This window comes from Mustela lutreola, chromosome 6, assembly GCF_030435805.1.
Source record: "Mustela lutreola isolate mMusLut2 chromosome 6, mMusLut2.pri, whole genome shotgun sequence".
Taxonomy (NCBI): Eukaryota; Metazoa; Chordata; class Mammalia; order Carnivora; family Mustelidae; genus Mustela; species Mustela lutreola.
In genome coordinates, this window is record NC_081295.1 from 90,983,259 (window position 1) to 90,992,039 (window position 8,781).

Genomic DNA, 8,781 nt, shown 5'->3' on the forward strand with positions numbered 1-8,781 from the left:
TACAATCTTAAAAAAAAAAAGTGAATTCTTCAGCTGGGCCCAGTATCCCAGGTGTTCTGTGACCTGTAGAGGATATAATTGGGCTTTTGGTACCCCCATCTCAACACCCTACATCTGCCAATGTGCCCAAGATTGAGGGAGAATGTGCTATCTCAGGTGTGGTGGACTAATTGCCAACTAACTTCCCACTTATCCTCATGTGGTCATCATGCTGCCAAAATGCTCACCATCTGCCTTCTGCTCCCCTGGCCAGCTGAGCCCACAGTGGGTCTTCACAAGTGTCTAGAGCCTTCACTTTATACCTGGACTGGCCACTGGTGGATTTGCTCTTCCTTCTGACTTCTGCCAGGAACAGGAGCCATCTTCCATGTTCCCCATGGAGCTGTTCACTTTTTAATTTTTAATTAAAAAAAAAGATTTATATTATGTATTTGAGAGAGAGCAAGAGCGAGCATGAGCTGGTAGAGGGGCAGAGGTGGAGGGAGAAGCAGGGACCCGGCTGAGCAGGGATCCCAACTCAGGGCTCCATCCTAAGACCCCAAGATCATGACCTCAGCTAAAAGTAAATGCCTAACCCATTGAGCCACCCAGGCACCATGGAGCTATTTATTTTGTGTCTTCCTTTGGGTAAGGTTATTTCCCTAAGTCAGGTGCAAGGTCTCTCAGAACAGTGGAAAACACCCAGACTTCAGAGTATGTTGTGGACTGGGCTCCTTAGAAGCAGACTCTGAGGTGGAAGTTAGCATGTAATGGGCTTTTTAGGGAGTGCACTTAGAGCCGGTGTTTGCTAAAGGAAGGGAAGGAAGGAGGATCGGACAGAGGGAGGGGTCAAGCTGCAATGGAATCTCAGTGAATGTCCCAGTCTCCCATAGGGAGCTCTGAAGCTGGGATGATCCTTCAGGATTGTCTCAAGTAGGGACAAGAGGGCCAGGCCTTTTTTTTTTTTTGGTTATAGATTGTATTTATTTTCTTAGAGAGAGAGGATGGGGGATGGGAGGGGGAGCAGACTCCCTGCTGAGCACAGAGCCCAATAGGAGCCTGATCCCAGAATGCTGGGATCCTGACCCAAGCTGAAGTCAGGCACTCAACTGACTGAGCCACCCAGGCTACCCAAGACGGCCAGGTCTTTCTATTTGAGTGACGATGAGCCATTGGATGTGGGGTCCCCTTCAGCTAAACATTCTCCACAGGAGTTGTCCGCTCGGGGCTTTGGGCCTGCACCTCTTTAAGCAGCTGGAAAAATAGGTCCTTTATTTCTGAAATGGGGTCTGAACAGTGCCTTGTGGCATCTACCACGGAGTGGAAGAGCTAGGGGCTCTAGAACTGTGGCTGACCAGTCCTTTCACCTTGCTGAGCCTCAGTTTCTCCTCTCATAAAAAAAGTTGGCTGGGGAGTCACCAGGGGGGATGGGCTGAGGGTGGGTCAGCTTCCAGCTGTGGTAGGAGCTCTGCCTAAAAGGCCTGCTCTGAATCCGGAGGTGGTTCCCATGCCCTCCCCTAATCTCTGGCTTTATCTGGTTTACTGGCATTATTCGAGAGCCAGGGGGTCACTAGGGTCTCAGGCCAGGGATGGGCATCGAGGTGAGAGGGAAGCTGCCTGAGGGACCAGCTGGCAGGGGCCCCTGAGATGCTCTACTCTTTGGAATGGTTTTCCTCAGAGTCCTGGAAAGGCTTGGCAGGGGACAAAAGTCACAAAGTGGTTGTCAGGGACTGAATTTTGGGGGCCCCTTCCCAATTTGTATGTTGGAGCCCTAACCCCCGGTATGATGGTACTAGGAAGTGGGAGCCTTTGGGAGGTGATTTGGTTTAGATGAGTCTTGATGTTGGAGCCCCGGTGTTTGGATTGGAGCCCTTAGAAGAAGAGGAGGAGGCACCAGAGCTTCCTCTCTCTGCCTTGGGAGGACCTGGAGAGAACGGGGCCATCTGCAAGCCAGGAAGCAGGCCCTCACCAAGGGCCGGGTCTGTTGGCACCTTGATCTTGGACTTTCCAGCCCCCAGAACTGTGAGAAAGGAACGTCTGTGTGAAATCGTCTGGTAGTGGCAGCAGGCCAAGCTGATGAGGACCCTGGTGGTGGGAGAGGAGGAAGGAAGCTGCCGAAGAACCCCTCGGGGGTCGCCACTGAGGACTAGAGTCAGGAGACCTGAGTATCCATGACAGATCTGCCCCTCACTGGCCCTGTGACCTGGGGTGTGTCCCTGGATTCTGTGGACTCCAGTGACCTCCTCTGAAGAATGAGATCAGATAAGAAGTCTCTGAGCTCATTTCTAACTTTGTGGTTCAATCACTTGAGAACTAAATGTCCTTCTTGGGCTCCTCTGTCGCCCTGGCTAGGATGGGCAGAGGGGAGAGACTGGGAGCCATTGAGGTAGGCTTCCTTCTCTTTTCTTCAGTCTGGCCCTGCTGTTCCCTCCTTTCCAGGAAGGCTGTCTTTGGGTGGTCCTGGAGGTGAGAAGAGGGCAGGCCCAGGATCACAACCTTCCCTCAGTACTATCCTTCCTGGCTAGTGGCAACTTCTGGGAGCTTTGGATCTGACAATTTCAGGGTGAATTTATTAAAGTTCAGGGTACTAATAATAAAAGAATATAGACTGGATTTTATCTGTGACATGGATACTCATACAATATGGCATGTGCTCTGTGCATGTCTCGTGAGCATGACGTGTGTGTGTGTGTGTGTGTGTGTGTGTGTGTGTGATGAAGAGAAAGAACGAAAGAGGGAGAGCCGTCATAACTTGATGTTTGGGGGATGCCTGGGTGGCTCAGTCTGGTTAAGCATCTGCCTTGGGCTCAGGTCAGGATCCCAGGCTTGTTGCTCAACAGGGAGCCTGCTTCTCCCCTTGCCTGCTGCTCCCCCTGCTTGTGCTGGCTCGCTCTCTCTCTGACAAATAAATGAAATCTTAAAAAAAAAAATAACTTGATGTTTGGAAAAATGCCACTCTTCCCCTTTGCTCACAGTCTCCCTTTGACCCCTGAGAAGATTTTTGGTTGTATTTATCACCATACAACTGCCTGCCAGCCTTGGAACGTGAGAACCCAGGGGAGGAAGTGGAGCTAACCTCTGCTCACCCCTCTGGGTGACTGGAAGGCACCGAGCAGAGCCTCCAAGCAGTGGGAGACGGAGACTGCTTTCTTTCCTTTCCCCTTTCTAGTCCATCTGACCCTTCAGTGGGACCTATGTCCAGCTGCCCTCCTCTCTGATATCCTGAGGAGGGGAGGAAGGTAGATAGGATGTTCCGTGGCAGGGGAGGGAGGGAGCATGGAGCTCATGCCTTCCAGGCCAGCTTGGTCCTGGGGTCTGGGGGGGCAGGGCATGGGGCCATTCTGTGACCCCCCGCTTCCCCTGCCCCTGCCCCTGCCCTTGCCCCTGAAGTCCTGTGCGTATTGTCCATCTCAGGCTTCCAGGCTTCCAGTGACTCTGATGGCAGGATCACTTCTTGTCTCACACCAGTCCTGGGAGGCAGGAAGTGGCAGGCAGAGGGTGTTCCCCTTTCTGGAATGACCTCCCAGCTCCAGATAGGACAAATGACTTGCTTAAAGTGACGTAGTGGCCAGTTAGAGTCAGAGTCCTAGTCAATCAAGTGACCTGCCTTCTAGAAATAGATTGTATTTCTGCTCTCTGATTGGGAGGTGGGAGGGGCTGGAAAAATTGGGAGGTGGGAGGGGCTGGAAATACTCTGGCTGGCTGGTCAGGTAATCCTGTGGGACTGGACATTCCAGTGGTCCTGTCCCCCGGGGAACCTCCTGCGACTCAGCAGGGCCTGCTCCTGTCCTCTCGCCCTGAGTCTGCCCTGGAGCTGGGGGCCTAGGGAGCAGAGCCCAGGAAGGAGGGAGGGAGAAGCTGGGATGGGGGTGGGGGGAGGCAGAAAGGGAGGGAAAGGGCTTGGGGACAGAGGGAGCAGAGAGTGAGCAAACAAACAATGTCCTGGAAAAGAACTTGCTTCCCCTTTTCCAGGCGCCCTGCCTGGTTGCCTTCGCCACTAGAGACTGTAATTTAGAATAACGAGTCATAATTTGATTACATTCTCTTCCAGCCTCGCAGGGTAAACAAGGATCTCCGTGGAGGGAAGGGACAGCAGGACCCAGGTTTCTGTCATACCCCCCTGGGCCTTGACAGGGCTTTCCCCTCCTGTCGCTGTCCCTCTTTTCCTGGGTGCACTTGAAACATGTTTGGGCATCTTCAACCCCCATTTTTTACCAAGACTTCCACTGTCTTTCTGTCTCCTAACCCTTCCTCCCCCTCTTCCTCTCTGCCCTTCCCAATCATGTCCTCATCCAGAAGCCTGTATGCCGTGTAAATATTTAAACCCTTCTATTATTTCCTGTTTAGTAGCTGTGTAAATCCTGGGTTCATTCACTGTACATCTGTCCTGCTGTATCCGTGTCAGAAGGGGAGGCCATGTGTCTACTCTTCCCCTGGGGGGTTCCTCCCTCAGGCCTGTAGTCAGCTGTATCACCAGTTCTGATTCTGAATGTTCTCCCTCAGCATTTTATTTTATTGTGGTAATGTATGCATAATGTAAAATGTAACACTGGAGTGTAAAGCTCAGCTATATTAGATACATTTTTTTTTAAAGATTTTATTTATTTATTTGACAGAGAGAGATCACAAGTAGTCAGAGAGGCAGGCGCAGAGAGAGGGGGAAGCAGGCTCCCCGCTGAGCAGAGAGCCCGGTGCGGGGCTCGATCCCAGGACCCTGAGATTATGACCTGAGCTGAAGGCAGAGGCTTAATCCACTGAGCCACCCAGGTGCTCCTATTAGATACACTCTTAATGTTGTGTAACCATCACCTGCATCCATCTCCAGAAATCTCATCACGTAAAACTGAAACTAGGGGCGCCTGGGTGGCTCGGTTGTTAAGCATCTGCCTTCAGCTCAGGTCATGATCCTAGGGTCCCAGGATAGAACCCCACAATGGGCTCCCTGCTCAGCGGAAGCCTGCTTCTTCCTCTCCCACTCCCCCTGCTTGTGTTCCCTCTCTCGCTGTGTCTCTGTCAAATAAAAAAAATAATATCTTAAAAAAACAACAACAACTGAAACTATCCCCATAAATACTAATTCTGCATTCTGTTTTCCTCTCATCCCTGGTGGCCGTCTCTATGGTGTTGATTACTTCAAGTAGCTCGTAGGAGAGGAATCACACAGTACCATCTGTCTTTTTGTGACTGGCTCATGACATTTAGCATCGTATCCTCGGGGTTCACCCATGTTGCAGTGTAAGTTAGGGTTTCCTTCCTTTTTAAGGCTGAGTAATATTCCGTCGTGTGTACAGACCACATTTGGCTCATCCATTCATCTGCCAGGGACATCGGGGTTGTTCCCATGTTTTAACTATTGTGACTAATGCTGCTATGAACCCAGATGTACAAATAGGTTTTTATTTTTTAGGGCAAAGGGCTACCTTGTATCGCCTGCTTGCCACATACTCAAGAGTATGTAGAGTCAATCACTTAATTATCACAAGTACTTGCCAGGGGACGACTATTCTCTGTTTCATGGATGAAGAAATTGAGGCTCTGAGAAGCCATTTTGCTCAAGGCAGGGAAAGGGGGAGCGAGGACCCGAGCCTGCCACAGCCACAGCCTGTCACTGCACTGCACTGATAATGGACTTGAAGAAGGAGTCTCGGGGTATATATCCTGCCCTGTGGTCCCAGGAAGGGCAGACTCTTTCCGTGACCCTCTGCCTATTGAGAGAGCCCATCCTCCTGTCTGTGCGGTACGGGCCCTCCACACAGGACCCTGAGGGGCCCCGGATGGGCCTATCAGCCCACGCAGACCCCAGAATGAAACACTGTGACAGCCTTCAGGGTGCCTGCATTTCTGTCGCCTCCCCATCAAGGGTGAGGGCAGTGAGGTAGAGGGCAGGGGTCAGTGCGTCATCAGGAGGGTGGGGAGCGGAGGGACTGGGGAGTCCTTGGGCCCCACAGGGTGGGGTCAGGGCAGTCATCATCCATCCCCACCCCCAGCTCTCCCCTGTGATTATAGTGGATCTCTGCTTGATGTCCCTGCCCCAAGTTCCACCCATCCCGTCCCCCCTCACCCCCCGACCCCCAGTTTCCCTGAGGGCTCCTGAAATCCAGACTGGCATCCGGGCCTAGAAGACTTTTAGGCTGGGCTGTGTCCTAAGGTATCCAGCCTCAGGGACTGCTTGAGGGAGAGCATACTGGGGTGAGGGGACTCTGTCAGCCTCTCCTGGATTCCTTCCTCTGAGCCAGCCTTGAGCCAAGAACTCCAAGGTCCCCGTGGGAGTAGCAGTGGGGCAGCTCAGTTCCCATGGCAACGTCCAGGGTTGGGGGCAGGGCCCCGGAGAAGGAGGCCTGACCTGGGCCCTGGGAAACAGGTTAGTTGCTTCCTGGCTGTGTGACCTTGGGCAGCTCTCTACCCTGGGTTAGAAAGGGCTTGGTTCACATCACTAGTTCTCAAACTCCGCTGCCCTTTGGAATCCTTTGGAGAGCTTTAAAAACTACTCTTGACTTGTTTTCAGCCTCAGAAATGCTGATTTAATTGGCGTAGGCTGTCGCCTGAGCCTCGGGACTTTTTTTGATGATCCTCAAGTGATTTGAATTTATACCCAAGTTGGAGAACCACCGTTCCAGATAACTGCTTCCTGACCATGGTCACATCCTGACACCCCTAGAATGAGATAGTATTTGAATAGTACTGCTTTTTGTTTTTTAATTTTACTTATTTGTTAGAGAGAGAGCAGGAGTGCATGACGTGGGGAGGGGCAGAGGCCGAGGGAGAAGCAGACTCCCTGCTGAGCCAGGAGCCCAAGGCGGGGCTCCATCCCAGGACCTTGAGATCATGACTTGAGCTGAAGGCTGACGCTTCACCAACTGAGTCACCCAGGCACCCCATGAACAGTGCCCTGTTAACAGAGGTAACCGCAGAGGGGCTCCAACTGCCCCTAAACTGCAAAAAGCGACCAGCAAAAAGCTCTCCTGTCCCTGTGGGTTTTTCCTCCCTCCTTGCTCCTCCAGCTGACGCATACACGAGGTTCCTGCTGAAATGCCAGGTGCTTTATCAAGTTGCAGGTTAAATATGGGGCATCTTCTTGGAGCACCAATTTCCTGGAAGATTTTAGGAGAAAAATTATGATTCACATTGTAAGTAACTTAAGATGTTTTTAAAGATCGAATAAGAGATATGGCTATCTCCTGGAGTAGAATGCAAGGCTCAAACATATTGGGGGAGGGGGTGCCTGGTGGCTCAGTCGGTTAAGTGTCTGCCTTTGGCTCAGGTCCTGATCTCAGGGTCCTGGGATCCAGCCAGGCATTGTTGTCATCAGACTCTGCTCAGCAGGGAGCCTGCTGTTCCCTCTCCCACCGCCCTTCCCCGCCCTGCCCTCGTGTTTTCTCTCTTGCCCATGTGAGCTTGCTCTCTCTCTCGCAAACACAATCTTTAAAAACAAAAACAAAACCCCCAAAACCTAAATATATATATTTGAAGGTAAAAGATCAGGTATCAAAAAATTTGACCATCATGTCAGGAGGCATGAACCTGCACTGGAGAGAGGATCATACTCCCTGACTTGGACGATGGTTTGAGAAGAACGCTGGAGAAGCCCTGAGCCGGTGTGTGTATTAGCACATGGATCAGAGGCAAGGAGAAGCATTAACTCCATTCAGTTCAGGAGGGCTTTTTGGAGGAGGCAGCATTTCAGGGAGGTTCTTGGGCAAAGGGAGGGAAGGAAGGAACCAGGTGGGAAAAGAACATGGGCTGGGGGGGGGGGGTCTATACAGCCTGTAACAGGAATACACACTCAGACAATGTCTTTCTTCCCCTTGGCCTGTGAATTGAAGAAGCCCCGAGATCTCTAACATGCACCTGTCCTAGTCCACGCTCTTGAGGCTGACCTGGCCCTCAGCCCACCTGCCAGGAGCAGCTGGAACCAGACTGCAACCCCAGAGCCCTCTCTCCCTTGCCCTGCCTTTACCTGCCCGCCCCTGAGTGGCAGTTGCAGAGGTCGCTGCTAGCCACCTAGGCAGGAGAGCAGCCCATCTGCCCCAGTGTCCTGCCATTCTCCCCTCCCTGCTTGCTCTGCTCCCCCACCTTGTGAGAGAATTACAGGGTCAGGAGCAGGCTGGGGGAAGGAGAAACTGAGTCACCCTGTTTCCTCTGTGAAGCCTGCCTAGCAAACCGCTCTTTGCTTTTCTCATTTCCTGCTCCTCCCCAGTGGCCTCTAAGAGATTAGGTACAGCCCAAGGAGACCATTGGAGGGGCACTCTTTCTGGTGGTGAGGGCACTACAGGGCCTAAGCCTTGGGTCTCCATCCAGTACCTTAGCCATCAGATAGGGGTCATGAACTCCAGAGCCCACCAGCATCTCAGCAGAGTGGCCACTCTTTTTCATTGGTAACTGGGCCAGTAATGTCCTGGGGTACTGAGCATCCTCTCCGGCCATGAGGATGACCCTTGCTTCTGTCCACACAACCTCAAGGAGGTAGTACAGCCTAAGTGTTGATACCATGGCCTATTTGTAGATTTACTATCTGTTCACTGTTGTATAAGAAATATTTAGACCGTGCCAGGCATGTACTAAATACTCAGCAAGTATTTATTGAATAAACAGAAAGAACCAGACTCCAGGTTTGAACCCCACAGGCAGACAGTGTGGGACCTTCCTGTGCTTTACTAGCTTTGTTCTGCAACATGGGGACAGTAAATAGAATCTGATTCATAGGATCAATATGTATGAAGCCCTGAGACAGTGCCTAGCATATGTGAAGCGCTCAGTAAATGTTTGCTGCCATTTTGAATCTCTAACCTTATTTCCTGGCCC